The sequence below is a fragment of the Strix uralensis genome, chromosome 13 (genome assembly GCF_047716275.1).
Source record: "Strix uralensis isolate ZFMK-TIS-50842 chromosome 13, bStrUra1, whole genome shotgun sequence".
In the NCBI taxonomy this organism is placed as follows: domain Eukaryota; kingdom Metazoa; phylum Chordata; class Aves; order Strigiformes; family Strigidae; genus Strix; species Strix uralensis.
The window spans coordinates 15,092,843-15,110,600 of NC_133984.1; the positions used below are offsets into that span (position 1 = coordinate 15,092,843).

Genomic DNA, 17,758 nt, shown 5'->3' on the forward strand with positions numbered 1-17,758 from the left:
AACAAGCAATGAGGGCAAGTCCTGACCCCTACCAAAGCTGCTTCTGTCCACAGAGTAATGGATCTTCCAAATCTGTGTGTGATTGTATGCAGATTGCTGATGCTTTGCCCACACACAAGATTCTTTTATTGCTAAGTCTTTAGCAAAAGGTTCTATACTTATGTTCCAAGAAAGGTGAATTTATGCCTCAATCCTCACAGCTTTTGCTACATACATTTTATTCCCTGAATCCACTGTAGATCACCACACAGGCTTGATACACTAGACACAGTTTTCAAGTAACTTACTGCTTCTAAACTCTTCACGATGAATACTGTAATCCTCACATAATTTCGTTTCTTTCAAAGCATCACGCAAGATAGTTTTCAGCCCTTGGTCCCACTCCTAGACTTATCAGTCTGCCAATCCCAGAGGCTCCTGCCTCTTCTCTTCCTCTTCTTAGCTGTCCAGCATGTACAGGGTCTTGGAGAAGATCAGCTCCTTGTCCCATGGCTGAGACCGCAGTAGCAGCTCTTTGCAAGCAGATGGAGATGCTGCAAAGCAATCCCCCCTCAGTCCACAAAGGATGCATGGCTGAACTCACAACACAAACACACAGGGCCAAAAAAAGGCCAGACCCTCCCCCACACTTCCCAAGATCATAAAGAAAAGGTTAGATGAATGCTCTGGCCTCAGTAACTTTTTTTTCCTTTTGAGACAGGCCTTGTACTTTGACAGTGTCTGATCAAAATCCTTTTGCACTTTTAGGTTTAGGGAACAGGAGAGATTATGAGGGGGTTACACTTCCTCTCTGCCAGGGATGAGGGAGTACATCTGTACTGAGAGGTAAAGCTTTGATGTTAAGCGACACGCAAGTGTTTGCCATAGCCTCTGAGCCTGACACTAAGCTAACCAAAGTAATCCACTGAAATCAATTACATCACATCAGTGTAAAATCAGAGCAAGTGAAAAATGAAGTCCAGGGGCTCTTCAGCTTTACCGAAGAGATTTGACAGCAGTGTAGAGACATTTCTGGCTCAATGTCTTCTTTGCACGTGTAACTCATTTTGGTGACAAGTCAACTAGGAGGAAATAAACAGTAAAAGAAAGAAAGAAATCTGTGAAGGCATGATGGGAACATGTCATAACATTTTGGTTAACAAAGGTAAGGGAGAAGGTAAAAGGCACAAAGTATCTGGTGACAGCAACCTGGAATAGCTCCATTAATCTCAAGTGATGGAGCAGGTGGCCAAAACCTCCCATTTCAGGGCCAAAATCCTGTTGGTGAGCATACAGAGGTCCAGTATCAAATATGGCTCCATTTCAGCCCTGAACCTTAAAATATTATCCTAGTTCAATCCAGATCTAGACACTGCATCCCTCAACACATCTTACTTGACAAACAGAAAGTACTTTTTGCTAAGAATGCACCAATACTCTGATAGAAGTTACCACATGCAAAGTAATGAGACACTGTGTAATACATACCAGGTAGATGATGCTTGCCCTAATATGTTGGCAGTGTGAAAACCAAGACAGAGAAGACAGACAAGGAAGACAGAGGGAGAAGCTGACATTATTTTAACTTACTGCACCTTACTGATTCCGAGTGTGGTCAAAGATGTGAATTTAAAGAAGGTTTCTGGACAAGAGAAGTGATGGTTTAGGAAAGTACAATGAGAAAGAGGACTAGCATTAAGATAGGAATGGGAGGACAACAGCCTATTATACAGGAGCTGGGCAAGAGGAGAATGCAGAAGAGATCTCACAGGAGACAGCACAGGAAGAAAATCAAGAGCTTAATGCATGTTAACCACTTACTCAAATATAGTTTTGTCCTCAGTCTCTCAAGGACTAACTTCTTTTTCTAAAGCTTAACAGCATTTAAATCATAGAAGAAATAACACAAGGAAATATATGTATGTTTTCATCTAGATTGAACCCTCTAAGATCAGTGAAGGTACAGTAGAGAAGAAACAAATGATCTTGCAGTTACATTAACATCAGATTATATAGGGGAAAAAAACCCACTTTCCTTTATAATTCAAAAACTTGGAAAACTTACTTGCTTTTAGAGTTGGGTTATGCTGTTTCCTGCTGTTCCCATTTGGCATAATTAGAAATACCATTACTGCAGAAAAAGAAAAAACACACAACACAATTAACACTAGCAAATACCAATGCAAAAAAAGAAGAAAAACAGATCAGGTTAAAACTGCAGCCTGGATGCATTTGTTTCTATCCATAATAATGATTACTATTATGGTAACACCCTGTATTGAGGATATAAAAACAAAATCCTCTCCCAAGAAATGACTCAACATCTTCACTCTCAACTATCTGTGAGATTCCTTGGAAAGAATTTGAGATCCTTAATGCACAACTCTATTTCATCCCAAAAAGCTGTTGGACTTTGCAGAGCTGCAGGGGAGTGCTTCATCACAAACTCACACTGTCACTACACCTCACAATAGCCACTACAGGTTTGTAGCAGAGAAAACACCTCACTGTTTCAGGTTAGGCTCCCAATATTTCTCAGCATCTTCACTGAGAATGACACAGACAGAAATTTCAGAACATTAAAAGACAAGTCAAATGAACCGTGGTTCTGAGCCAACACCCACTGCACTCTATTGGAAAGCTCTGCATTAACTTTCTTCTCTTCATGGTTCATCTTTTTGCACTCTTTTGCAGGATTATCTAGATATACAGAGATACAGGACATAAGTGCTACCCTGTTTCATCACTCACTCTTTCATTTTATATAACTTCAGTTATAGTAACCAGAGCTTTTGTCTTATACACATGTTGCAAGAAAGAGTAGTTTAGAAAAGACTACAGCACCATCTTTTAGCTCAATTAACTGTCTATAAAATAGAAAGCCCACAACTCATTCCTTTTAAGCAGAAGTTTTGCTCTTTATAGCAGAGAAAGTCTACTGTCTTCCCCGTTCAGCCTTCAGATACCATCTTAACTCACATCTGCCACTGAGTCTTCAGGTAAAGAATCAGAGAGAAATACACAAATGCAGTAGAACCTGACCTCTGCTACACTAAGACCAAGAACCCCTTCCTGCTTAAAGTAATTCTTCTGAGCTTTTGAAAAGATACACAAAACGCCGCAAAATCTGCTGCAGCAGTCATTCAGAATAGTGCCTATGTTCCAAATGCAGTTCCTGAGATCTATCCCTAGAAACAAAAGAGTTTTTCTTAGGCTTGGCAGGTCTACCAACATTTTATTTGCACAGACCCGGGGTTCAGACCATGGATCGAATCATGCCCAAATGGCCTCCCTCACTTGACATTTGCTTCATTTAGTGCATGGCACCTACTACCCCACTGGAGAAATCAAACTGAAAACAGCATTTGGCCATAAAGTAAAACGTTCAGGAGCTGAACAGATTATGCTGCATAGGCACAGAGTGAATAGCTGAAAGGCTTTCTAGCCTGAAAGTTTTCAGATGAGGTAGGTAGTTCAAAGGAATGTGCAGTAGCTATTGAACCTGCCCTATACCTAGCCAGGACACAAGTCCAAACTTTGGCAGAAATCTGAAAGGAGATGGTGCAAGGGAAACACAGCACATGCAAGAGTTTTCCTTTGTAAAAGTTCGGGGGGAGTTTGTAAGCACAGCAGAAAACACAGGAGCACAAACTATTTTTGAGAGCAGCATTATGCTGGCAAACATCACATGAGGAAGGAGAGGACATGAAGGCACTGAGCAGGAAATTGGATTGGGGGAAGAAAACTGAATTTAGGGAAAAATGGGGAGATAAATGGGTAGACAGTGGAATTTGAGGGAAGAAAAAGTGAGAGAAGAATGAAAAAACATTGCACAATGAGTATTAGGAGCTTCCTCTACCCTTCTTCCATACGAGTTGAGGGGTGTAAATGTCTTTCTCCAAATAAGACAGCTTCTGAGGAGATCGTGGCTGGAATCAGTGCATGAAAAAACCCCAGCCACTGTGGATTTTTGTATCTTTTCCCATCCTTACTTTTGGGCCAGGGCATTGGTGTGGTCTTTGAATTTAAGCTCAGGAAAACATGTAAATATGTAATACACAAGCCAGGCATCCATGTGATTTAGCAGAGAAAGACTTTTTCCTTATTTTAGGAAGCATTTTAGATGCTAACATAAAACAAACAGCAAATTAATAGACCTTCTGAACTTGCCTCAGATATATCAGATCTGTCAGCTGAGTACTCAGCTGAAATTTACTTTCCAGGTAGGTTCTTATCTGTCAGACTGATAGTTCCAGCACCCAGAGAAGCCATTACTGTCTTGAGTAAAAAATTAGTCTATAGCTTAATTTCAAGGTAGAAAGTTGTATTCGTTCCTTTCAGTATACCATCTTCAGTGTGGAAATATACTTAGAAGGATACAAATTCAAAACAAAACTGATTCCCCAAAACTACCCAAGAAGAAATTATGTCTAATATTAATTTGTTCAAGAAAGACGTCATTTGGCTTCAAGGCCTCAGAGCAAGCATATAGCTGAAGGCACAAGCACAGCATATCATGTGCTCCACAAACAGCATTCCCGTATCCCTCTCATTACAGTACCCAGGACACCTACTGCTCAAAACTGTCTTATGCACTTAGTCTCTTCAAGCATATCATTCCTTGAAGGTGGACAATAATTCACATTTTAGCCTACATTGACTTCAGTGACTTTCCATCAGGCAGGTATCTATCTTCCCAGGTTTGATACGAATTTTAAGTATCCTGATGTTAAGGGTGTTCAAGTATTGCTTGCTCTTGAAATACTCAAAGAAAAAAAAAAAGTCAAAGAAAAAACATCAGAGGCAGTCATGCTTTTATCCATTCCTGAATTTTTTTACTTGAATACATAGGCCAAATTCTGCAAAACATCTTTATGGCCATCTCTTCAAATTACAGAACCCTATGTCAGCTGCAGCAATCGAAAACGCAACTGAGAATAGAGTTGTTTTAAGGCCAGCCAAGTTGATATTTCATGTAATCTTTCACAGTGATGAGATCATATTCTACTACCAAGCTAATACTGTAATTGAGATAAGTCTCTGTTTCAGACAGGCCATGACTGACACATTCCTTCCTTCTGCCTTAAAGGCACAATCCTGCTTCTACAGCAATCAAGTGTCCAATGTTTTTCTATCATTTCTTCAGATTTAGGTAAATAAATACTTATTTTGCCATATAAAAATAGAATGAGCTAATTTAATGAATAAAATTATCTTGAAATCCCAGGTCAGATTTTAACATGTGTAAATTTAGCTAATTGCCACAGTGGCCCACACTCCACTTAACTCTGCACATATTGCTGCCTCAACATACAGAAAAGGCTTTTTAAGTGCAGGCTACCTTACTGCCTTCTGGATGAGGCTCTTTTCAGGCACCCTCGAAGAACTTGCACTGCAGATCTTTGCACCTTATTTGTGACTGCTCTAGCCAGGTTCACCCAAGCTACTTAGTTGTCAATGTGCAAAAAGGCAAATGTGTTTGTAATTAACAGAGTCCTTAGTTTACTGTATATAAATCAGGAAAAGGGAACGATACTGTTAAATGAAGACAGCTATCAAAGGAATTATTTTGCTTCCAATTAGCTTCATAAGGAAAAAGGCTTTTCAATGACTGGTTTCCGCTGGATCTAACTAGATGCTCTCATTTGTTTTGCAGGGGTCCAAAGATTAGCCCTTCATTAGGGCAAAGTTAAGTGAAATGGCTAATTTAAAACTCATTCCCCTACTTCATAGATTTTTGTCTTCCTTTTAACTGAGATGATTTGCTGGTAGGTCATTTATCTTCTCTGACAGATGCTGCTGTTTAGCTTCTGATCACTTTGTAAAGTGTGCACACACTCAAAACCAAAAGATTTCAAGGAAATTTTGTGACACGGAAACAAGAAAAAATGGCAGTTTCATAATGGTGTTGATTTTTCCAAGACATTATCCTCCTACAATAATTAGCTAGCTATATTCTGTTTGTTACAAACTCTTCCTTCATTTTACTTTTTTTTCCTGTCTGTTTTATATTTCAGACATAACACTTGTAACTAAGCAATCACTCAGATCAAACAGGCATAGTCAGTATTAGACAAGGTAGACAGACTTCCAAAAAGCTCCTAAGAAGCACTCTGGAAACTCGCACAGGTAGACTTGACACACAACCTTCCTTTCAAAAAAGTATTAAATAAAAGCATCGCTAAAAGTACCCTTTTTAAGGACAAGTACAAAACAGTAACTCTCACCATTTGTGGCCCTTAATATAATCTTTTGTTACGTGAGAGAGCATTTCTTGTGCAAACTATGTTTCAGAAGACTTCAATAACAAAGAAAGCAACTATTTCCACAACCATCTATGAAGAAAGAGAAATGCTACCCTGTCCTAATTAAATTCTACTAGAAGAATTACTTCCACCCTCTCAGACTTGCCCCATCTCATGGCAGTTTCTAATTCACTTCCTGGCTCAAATGGCTAAAGCCTAGGTGCTTTGGTAAACCACTCCTTCATTAACCCTACAGAGGCAGTAGCAACACACGGGCAGTTAGAAGATCCTTCTTCAGGATGTAAAGTTCTCGGGCATCATTCTAGGTAAACCATGCTGCTATTCACTGCATTAATGAACACAGCCAGTGTTATTCACTTGCTCTCACTACACAATATGGCCCTTAATAGCATACGATCACACACTACCTCTCTTCTCTGAACTGCGGTACCGAGAGGGTCTCCCTTACCCAAAGGAAAGCTGAGTAGAAACATGCTGATGTTGTTTTGCAGCCCTGTACTATTTGATTAAATCCCCATTTCACAGAATCACATTTGTTGTGTTCTTTTGCCACCCCTTTTCTCAAGGCTGTATCTATCACACAGCTGTTCCACATTGAGTTGGGGAATTCATTTGGAGACTCAGGAAAGCAATAGCTTGGCAATTCCAGCACTGCAAAGGCAAAGCTGAAATGCCTTTATGCAGCACCTGCTGAGGGGACCTTTTACTGCTTTCATAATATGGAACAGGAGTTTGGCCCCAAGGGGAGGATCTCACTATACACATGCAAAACCCCAGGTTCTGCCTCATTATAGTTATTGGCCTACCAATTAACTTGCTTCCTGTGAGAGCTGGGAGGAAGGCATTTTGTTCATTGAGATATTCAGGCTCTACAATTTGTGAAGTTTTTTACTTTAAGGACTGTGTATGTCCCTACTTGGCGTTTCTCACTAGCCATTCAAAACACCTTTCCCAGGCCAGATGCTATACAAAGCATCACACCCCACTTTTTACAGATGGGTAAACTGAGGCACAGGATAGGACATCTTACCATGGTATTGTGGCGCGTTCCTAACCCAGCCCAGTTCTCAGGACTCCAGGCACTGTGTGCAATCTGCCTCCACACAGCTTCCCTGATTGCCTGGGTATCAGATAACTATTTGTACATGGTTTTAATAAGGAGCGTCAGAAATACTCATTCCTGGAAATGTTCTGTGTTTGAGAATATATCTGGGATGCCCAATCCTCTGTGAGTTTAATCTAGGTCATTTAAAATGTCTTTCTGGCACATGATTCGGAGTCATCTATTGGCAATACCATCTGCAACAATAAGATATTCCATTTGTAATGACTGTAAGAGTGGAAAAAAAAAACATTAACAAACATAAAAATGCCTGAAATAGAAGTTCTCCTCTAAATAAGCTTGCAGACTATTTAATATAAGCAGCACCTATGATGTAGCACATACCTACAAAGTGTTAAACTGTGCTACTGTAGTAAAACTGTCAGCCTTGATTATTTAAAAGGTGTCTACCTGTAGGCTTCGCTTTCGTTCACTGTTGTTATTAGTACATCCCACATGTCTGATCAGACCGGCCAATGCTCCACTCTGTTCATATTACACTTGGCCCCTGCTCCTGATTTATCAGCCACAGAGACAAAAGTTTGGCTTATCCTTTCTGAACAACAAAGTTTTATTCTTGACGGCACCCCTCTGCAGTCAAATAAAACGCATGTACGCATTTCTCAACAAATCCACACTAATGCCATAAACATGCATCAGTGTTGCAGCCAAGACAATGACTGCTTGTTGTGATAAAAGATGGGTATCACGCAAGTGTTGCAGTTGATTTTAACATATAATAGAGTTGACATTGCATGAGCCAGAGTTTCCAAGCTCACTTGTTCCTTCCTGCCCACCACTTTTCTTCAAGTTTTTTCAGCTCTGTCTGCAGGCTCCACCTCATTCCCCACATCTGCAGCTCACATTTGAACTCAAGTCTAGCCCGTATTCATTCCATGCATCACTGAAAACAGGAATACTATCTAGTCAATCTCTACACCAGAGTTAAACAATTTATACTGCCTTCACACCATGACAGAAAGAATGTTTATGCAATCTTTGTGTTTCTATTAAACATTAACATGGGCTAGATTCTAAGCTCGTTGTCCCTGGTGGACGTGGGGAGTAAAATACTTTTCTTTGATGGAATTACTCCAGAATCTGTCCTGTCACAACCACTACAATGATTTCAAAGTTTAAGGGGAGCTTTGCCTGACTCAGCAGCTTTTAGCAAGAGCTTTTTTAAACCAAAATATGCTTTAAAATAAATACGGTCTAGATTATCTTTGATGTGAACCTATAGCTGAGATTTGTATTGCCTACCAGATTAATTAGACTAGCCAAAATTTTTAATACCATTTTGCATGCCTGGGAGAGACAGAAAGATAAAGATTTAATTTTCTATGAATGGGCCATTACTAACTGTGAAATTGCTTGCTGTTATCTACAGCAAAGCTCTTTGTGGTCTAGCTGTATTTGTTCTGCATAATGAACAGAATGCCAGTGGTTTCCATCTACATACAGCTCTTCACTCAGGGCACTTTACAGATACGGCTGACTACCTTTACTAGTTAAAAATGGAGTTACCAGAGGCAAAGAAGATTTAGTGGTCAAAAACCAAGTCTGTGGCAGAGTCAAGAATAGAACTTAGAGCTTCTAAACTATTCCCAAAGGCCTGTTTTAACCACTACACAGCACCGTGCTAGCAGGGTGCAACCACAGGTCGAGTTCTGCGCCAAAGGGAGAAGCTGTCTACAGTGTTGTCGGCTCCACTATAGCTGTGTGCGCATACGCACTGTCAAGCATGTGCCGAGCATGCATGTTTCCTTCCCATCCCCCAAACCTTTACGGAGCTTTTCTTATGTGTCACAAGAGAATAAATGCCTGAGACATTATCTGCCCATTCCAAGAGTTCAGAGAATGTGTATGACATCATGGGCATGACTCCCCCACTAATCACATTATATGCTGTTTAACTTTACACTGCTAAGCTTTGTCTGATAACATTGTAAATACCATTTTATTGTAAATTAGATTATACAAACCTCCTCAGAGTTTAGGTCAGTTCTTGTGTGAGGTCCTTGTTCCCCCTCCTCTCTACTACCCCAAATTGAATCTTTTTGGTGTCTAAGCCAGGGCATTTCTACAGAAGGAAGCACAGGAAGAAAAGGCGGCTAAGCCATTATCTGTTTCTAAGTCAGCACTGCAGATTGCAGTAAGTGGACAGAAGACTCCATACATCTGTTCTTTTTCTCTTTCTTCCCTTGGAATAAAATCAATAGGTTTTGGTTTTCTCATGAAGCTGGCTGGATTTCATTACAATCTTCCTGTGAGGTAGCACATACTTGAGACCTATCATTTCCTTCTATCAAGTCTAAGCTGAGTTATTCCAGTTGGTAGCCACCATGTTCTTATCCTGGCCTTAAGGTTTCTGATTTGTTTACAAAGAAAGCTGCAGAAGTGTTATTTTATTTTCTTTTTTGCATTTGATTCTGTTTTCTCTAATGAAAGAACTAGACTCCAGGTACATTAAACCATAGCCCCAGCATCAGCAAGACCTTCAAAGTGATTGACACACTGATGCTTCCCCGTTTCTGAAAGGGATATTTTAATTTTCACATTTTGACACATTTATTGCTGAGGGAGATATCTGAGAAGTTTCTAAACTTTTAGAAAACCTCAGCAACAGGATTTCCCAACATTTTTAGACAACCGCATGATAAGATGCTCCTCATCTTTCTTCCCTAATTTCATCGAGGCCATAAATATCCCATGCTATTAAAGCAGAGGTTTGAGAATCCAGACTCCTGAGGTCTCGGCTCAGCTACGCTCAGCTCTCTATTTCTTTCCTCACTACAGTCAACACCAGCTCTTAATGTCAACCTGAATTCTGCTTCCCATCCACAGGCAAAACTCTGAGGCTGGAGATGCTTCAGACAGAGCTATATCACCCAGGACCAGAACTACCAGCTCTCAACACCAAAACAAGACTTTGATTTTTGATGTTGGAACCACTTCTCAGGAAGGATGAAGACCAAGCCTTTGTGCCTTCCCCACCTCCCATACTTAGGACAGATAAAACCTATCACAATTCACTGAGACAGAAAACATAAACCAGGGTCATCCTTCCTCAGCACAAAGAACCACCTGATGTAGTTTTCTTTCACCTATAGGATCCCAGGACAAAAAAGGCTTTGCAGCCAGATCACTCAGTGCTTATTGCTCAGGGCCCTACACTTCCTTAGGGTAACTTTCTTGCAAGACATGGTATTAAGGAATGCTAGTAGCTCACAGAGGGAATGCAACACAATCCAGGTGACTACTGAGACCAAAGCACAGCTAACACAAGTGCTAGTGAGGCACCAGGTAAGTGCTCTGAAGACAGATTCTCATGTCCTTGAGCAAACCACCTGCCTTTCGCATTCCTACATGTTCCCCTCTGGAGAAAGCTAACAGAAATGCTATACAAACACAGCAAAGGATGCTGTAAAATAAACATTTTGAGATCTCACATGAAACTCAATCTACCTGAACTGTGATTACTATATACTGCATTTGTGTAAGGTTAATGCTATAGAAACTGTATTCTGTTGATTCCCGATTTCTCATGACAGATTTTAATGAAACTCATGTTAGGAAGCTCAAGTAGCTGTCCTGAAAGCAAACACATCTCATCCTGAAGGAGGTCAATGCACATTTCAGTAGGTGCCAACCAGATGCAAGCAAGACTGTGCTCTCCTGAGTATGTCCTCCCTACTTTGGCTGCTTGCAGAACTCATTGAAAATATGCCTTTACAGTGGTTTTCACAACCAGTTAGTTCCTCTCTCTGCAGAGATACAGTGACGAAACAACATGACTTTTAGGGCAGGCAGTTGTTTGATCAGGGAATTCTCATACAATTAACATTTACCTAGTCAAGTTTGCAAAGTATCTGGCTGCTTTCTTGACAACAGGAGAATAATGCTATATTTTAATTAACTAATTCATCAGAGAAAAGAACAAACCTAGTAAGATATAAAGAATTTATATACAGAAAAGAATAATTACAGAATAATTAGTAAATCAGGTTATTTACATTTTTAAACATTTTAATGTGTTTCCTTATAAGCATACTGTACAAATTAACCCAGTACTATATAAATGAACTTGAGTAATGCTACTCACATGAACCATTAGCAGTTAAACTGAAAAGCTTTTTAGTGTAATTAGGAAAAGGGGATTTTATTTATTTTATTTTTCCCTTTTCTGTCCCTCTGTCCTTTATTTTAGTATGTCCCATCTAATCACCTACTTCTAGAGTAACTTTGAGCTCAGACTTCCTAACTCCACCTCACACACCAATATATTTCAGTGTTAGTTCTCCAGTGGGAGAACCAGTGTCATTATCCTTAAAGAGAGATACAGAGAAGTTCAGCTTCAGCTACTGGGCCAAAAATCCCAATGCAACTTGACCACAGAAAAATACAGAACTCTGTTCCAATGCACAGATCTGTGCCTCAGTCTGAACAGCTCACAGTACCAAGAGTTGACCAAGATATGTAAAAAATGGTCCCAGGTGATAAGGCGATAGCAAGAAAGCTCAATGAATCTTTGTACTTATGTTTAATCCAGAAACCTACAGCCTTTTTGCAAGGAGAATTAATTTAAGGCATCAGCATGGATGAAAATAACAAAATGATATGAGGATTAATTGATAATCCCCACAGGTACCACATGGAAATTGCCAGACTATTAACTATGGTATGAAATCTAGCTCATAAACGAGCCTTACTGCAAGAAGAATGAAAGTGAGAATAAATGACATAACTGGTGAAAAGATCATAAGCAAGAGAAATAGATGTTCAACATCAGTGATGTAGGGAGCTCCCCGGTCGCCTCTGAACAGGCTCTGCGATGTGACCACTGCTGTTTCACATTCCATATATGATCTGGAAATGCTGTAGGTAGGTGGCTGATGATACAAAGCCATTCCCAAAAATGAAACCTAAAATTTATTCAGTGAGTGGGTGTTAAAATAGTAAATTTAATTCAAAGTTCATAAATGAAAAATAACATATGAGGAAAAAGCCATTCTCACTGTGCTTTAAATCAGCTATCATCAGTCATGAAAGAAATCCTGGGGAAGTGGATAGTTCTCTGAAGATCAGCATGGTGTCAGCAGTTGGGAAAAACCATCCTGTTAGGATTTTTTAGGAGAAGAATAAGAATAAAGCAGAAAATGCCATTATTCCTCTGTATAAATCCATAGTATACCCATCTCTTCAATACTGAGCGCAGTTCCAGGAACTGTGGAAATACAAAGCTACAGAAAGGGCAAGAACCAAAGCTGCGCAAGAGATGTTGGAAAGCCTTAGCATAAGGAAAACTTAAGCAAGCTAGAGCCTTTCAACCTGGAAAACAAGGAGAATAACAATTAACTTCCAGACAAGGTAAACAGCAACGATTATTTTAAAGTAGTCTTACCAGAGAACACAGGGCACCAACTCAAACTGGCAGGCAGCAAGTGGGTTCAAAAGCAAACAAAAGGAAGTTCATTTTCACACAATACCTAATGATGTTGTGGAACTCATTGCCACGGGATGTTATGGCAGCCAAAAATACAAGTGGGTTTCAAAAAAAATGATTAGACAATTTTATGGAAAAAGGTCCATCAAGGAGTATCAAAAACAATGATACAGCTGCAGCCTCCAGCTCAGGAAGGTCTCTAAACCAGAAACCACTGGAAGCTGGGCGGGTTTACCAAAGGAAGTATCACTCTATACTCACCCTGTTTTCCATACACAAGTTATTAGCCATTATCAAGAGGCAGGATATGGGGCTAGACAGACCTTTGCTGTGACTCTTTTTTATATTTGACCAATACTAACTGATGCAGATCTAAACACATACCTCTCCATTGTCACAGATAATTCTGTAAAAGGCTGCTATAGTTAAAAGGCACACACTTAGAAGAGTATATAATAAATGACAGTATTTTTTATTTGAGTAGGACTAGAACTGGCTTTTCTGTTTCCTTAGGTATGTTCTGAGTCTATGCTTTCCAGAGAGGAGTTATGATGTTATCCTCCTTTTTATTACCTAACTACAGCAAAAGAGACAAATCCAGTAGAAAGAACTAGCTCAATTTCAGCTGTAAGCCACATCCTGGTGACTGAGAGCTTCTTAGCTTAAGAAACTCTGGAGAACTACTGAAGTAACTGCCCATCAAGTTTGTTGAATACAGCCATAACACCCAGGTGCTTTAAAACACAGCTTAAAACTTCCAGTCATGCTCTAGGTCTAGGATAGAATTTGAAGTCATGGTAAGTGAAACAGTCCTTTAAGATCTTGTTCCCTTACAGACTCCAGCATCCTGAACATGCTTTGCAACTTGAATGGCCTCCTTATCTTCTCCTTCTCCATCAGTGAAAATGGAGAAGGAAGTGACTCACTGCTAACTCGGCATCCCACCACCCCTTAGCAGCTACAAGCCTATGAACCAGATGATATGAACCAGATGACAATCCTTGCTATAACAGACTACTTACCACCCTTTTCTTAATTCTTTCTCAAACTATGGTTGAAAAAAAAAAAAAAAAAAAAAGACAACGACAATGAAGGGATTTTACTGGGATACTCTTATTCTAACTTGTGTTGTGCCCCTTGGTTCAACAGCTGGGAAGGAAATGCTGCTGTCTTGGCATGAAATTACAGCATAAACTACAACACAAAAGGTACATGCAAGATACAAACACTGTGAAGAGAAAAATTGTGTGTCAGTCAGTAGCCACATGGCAAGCTGCATTGGAGTGTAATATGCTGAGGGGTAGAATTACACAGGTATTTCTGGTACACTTGGCCAAATACTCAAGGCCTAATGACTCAGTAGTCCTGTAATTCTAGCCCAAATCCCAAGAAAAAAAGTTACAAATGGAGATGACTGCATTATGCACCACTTTACCCCAATAAAGAAGCCTTCCCCATTCTTCATTCAGCATCTTTCCCATTCCTCATTCAGCATCTAGTACTTGGAAATGTATTAGCGTGAATCATTTGAATCAGGACTCAAACCTGTGCTTAGGCCATGCCAAGGAAAGGTGTAATTTTTTGGTAAGAATAAGTACCTGCAATTTTCAAATGGGACAGAACCAAGGCAAAACTGCATACATGAGGGTCAACAAAGCTCTGATGTTTGTTTGCACGTGCTTGTCCATAACTTGTTCCCCTAAAGACTACAGATCTTAGTTACAGCAATTCTCTCCAAACGGGGGCTCCTGTGAGTCAGAGGTGAGCCAGAACTTCCTACTTGTTAATCCGCACTGGGATTACTAAAACCAGCAGATCCACGTTTTGACACCAAAATAAACATTAACTGGAAAAGGTGGGTACTTCCTCTTTAGAAGATCACATCATTTATTTAAGCACCTGATCCCAAGACCCAGTTAGGCAAGTCTGGAGCTTTATCCTTAGACCCTTTCCTTCATTCTGCCACCAATTCTAAAGCTGCCACAAAAATATATACATACTTCTATACACTGACTGAAATTCTGTTGCCTCATTCATGTTGCCTTCCACTAGAAATCCTTCCACAAGAGAGAGCAGTTGAAATTCCTCAGGTCAAGGACTCTGGTTTGTTACCCACTTCTTAACACAGTATCCAGCACAAACAGGGTCTGGGGCCTGGAAGTAGTACTATAAAAGATAATAATAATACTAGTTGAAGTAAAAACAATCAAAGACAAAAACCAATAAACGATCCTCTGCTCCCCTTAAGAAAATTTGTTTATTCACCCCCTCACAAAGGAGGTTGCCCTATTTATCTGCCGGGAAACCTCAGACATTCTTGCATGTGCGGCACAGATGGTCACCACACAACAAAAGGCAGAAGAGCTCCTCGTGCCTGCACGGTGGACGTGTCTGGTGTCTGGATATACAGAAGCCTGATCAGGGCTACTGCTCCAGCAAGGCTGCTATGCATCCAAAATCCCAAAGAAATACAGAAAGCCATCAATGTCCCTCGAACAACATCTCTTAGTGGAAAAAGAGACTGTCTGGGAAAAAGGAAATGCATAGAGACCTTGGTTGTGAGTCTTAATTCATTAGTGTACATAAACTGCTTTGAGATCCTGAGGTGGGAAGTGCTAAGGAAGAAGAAATATTATTTATTAAAGCTCAAGGCTGTGTTGTTTCTTTATCCTCAGATATTCTTCACGTCTGATTTTTCATTCATGGCCATTACTACTCCAAATTTTTTTCAGCTGTCTTGATCTTTTCTTTACCAAATGGAATTGCCCCAGGCAGAGGATATGCAGTATCTAGATTTGCTCATTGCATTTATCTTACTCTTTTCTAATTAATTTACTGCTTTGACCCTAGTCCTGCTCTTCCTTTGATTTTATAGTCAGACATCAAATGTGGCTGGTCTCCATGAATTGTAATTATTTTGTAAATAAACGCCATCAATATTTTTACTACCTTGCTGAACATACACTTCTACAGTGTATGGGAAGGGGTCTGCAAGGTCCATTTTAGCAAACTGGGTATAAATGCTGCTAATTCTTCTGTAAACTGAAAGGCAGAGCAGTTTGGCAGTAACCATTTCAGTTCCCAAGGTAGACAATACAAGCTGTAATCAAAGAATAAACCTGGGGGAATTGCATGAACGGAAACAAAGCAGGGCAGAAAATTAATTCTGTAACACATTATGGTCTGTGACACAAATTGTGTACAAGTTCCTGTCCTCCTTTAAGAAATTACTGAGTGCAGAACTGTATTCTATGTAATACATGAAAAACATCACTAAACACATTTCTTCTTTTGAAGGAGTTATTCCAGCTTTCAGTATTTAAAATACATGCCTTTTTTTCTTCTAACAATACAGGTTACAAATCTCTCTGCTTTTTCCTCAGCTTAGTAAAAACATAAATAAACCAGGAAATTAAAGACAAAAAAAAAAAAAAAAGAAGAGAAAGCTACCTTTTTCACATCCTGTTGTGCCTAAATAGAACATGTTGTACCAGCCTGTACAAGTTCTCAATAAAATGTATCGCGGACACTTCAAAAGCTGACCATAATCATAACTGTTAAGTGAGGAATGTCAGCTCGGACAGGGGATTTTGCTGCTTTTGTTATACATTAGTTAAGCATGCAGGTTTGTGTTTTTTACTTTATCTTGGATTTTATTGTGATGTAATCGAACTCTGTTACCTTTTTCAGTATCCTAAGTGTTCCTCTAAGTGCTTGTATGGATTTGGGTTTAAGGATATTGTAACAAATCCAGAGGCTATTGAAGTCAGCGGCAGAAGTCTCTGCAGAGTTTGGTTAGTCCTTTGACGCGGAAACTGTTTTTTCCTCTCTCTTCTTAATACCCCTTGTATCAACCCTCATACATGTTCAGAAATAAGGTGACTGCTATGAATCCAGAGGCAAAACTCACACATACTTCAGCAAAACCAGGCTTTACAGAAGAGCATATTTGATTGCAGTGGAATCATTCACATATGAATTTCATGCATTATGTTCACAGCATTTACAGGATTATGTCCTTAATAGTAATTCCCCATCTTGGACCTCTGTCATTTTCAGGGCAGTTTATTTCTCTCATCACACCTGAGTCTCCATATAGATACTACAGAAATAAAACCATAATCTTTGCAGTGGGATGCTTGAACTCCTCAGACAGTGGTATCTCCATGTAACCATACATGATAAACAAACAGCCAACAAACACACTTCTGTAGATTTTACTACCTCTGGAGCAGGCCATGTTTCTATTAAAACCACGGGTTTAGGCTTCATGTCTCAAGTTCTGCATCAAATACACCCCTTTTACAGCCACAGCTCTGACAGGAAAAACCACCCCCACTCCCCATTTAAAAACCAGATTCCTCACCCACTGCAGACACACGTGTGGGTGCTCCATGTCGCAATATCACAATTTCCTTCGTATCTTCACAAGAGAGCACTGCCCGGGCCTGTGGGGAAAGGACGCTGCATGCCACGGCCCTTTTAACCCTCCCTTTGGGGTGGATGTGGGGAAAAGCACCTTGCTGTGGGGTAAGACCTCCTGGGGGGAGAAACCCACTGAGGGGGTGTCCACTGTGGGGGAGAGACTCTCTGAGAGGACCTGCTGAGGGGATACCCACCATGGGGAGACTTGCTGAAGGAAGACACGCCCTGAAGGGAGACCTGCCGAAGGACGATAGCTGCTGAGGGGCCAGACCCTGAGGGGATGCCCACCATGGGGGGGACCCGCTGAGGGGAAGAGACCCACTGAGGGGATATTCACTGGGGGAGAGACCCCACTGAGATGAGACCCATGTGGGGATACGCTGTGGGGGACACCCGCTGAGGTGGGCACGACCAGTACCTCAGTTCTGGACGCTGATACTCCCCGGAGGAGCCGCTGCGGCCCGGGGCGTCTCCAACCGCAGAGCGGGCTGGTGAGCGGGGGGCAATCTGGGGGCTTTGTCTGCGGTTCCCTCCGCCCGT

The 17,758-nt window shown here is 40.5% G+C and overlaps 1 long non-coding RNA gene across 2 annotated transcripts in view; it reads right to left on the reverse strand.

The window, feature by feature from the left end:
- Positions 1-17,758, reverse strand: part of LOC141949185 (uncharacterized) — a 37,729-nt gene that overhangs the window by 18,498 nt on the left and 1,473 nt on the right. Inside the window, exon 2 of one of the 2 annotated variants that reach the window (XR_012630682.1) lies at positions 2,045-2,110. The exons of the other annotated variant lie outside the window; for it this stretch is intronic. This is a non-coding gene — a long non-coding RNA (uncharacterized LOC141949185). The remainder of the gene's footprint in view (positions 1-2,044; positions 2,111-17,758) is intronic. 2 annotated transcript variants of the gene reach the window in all.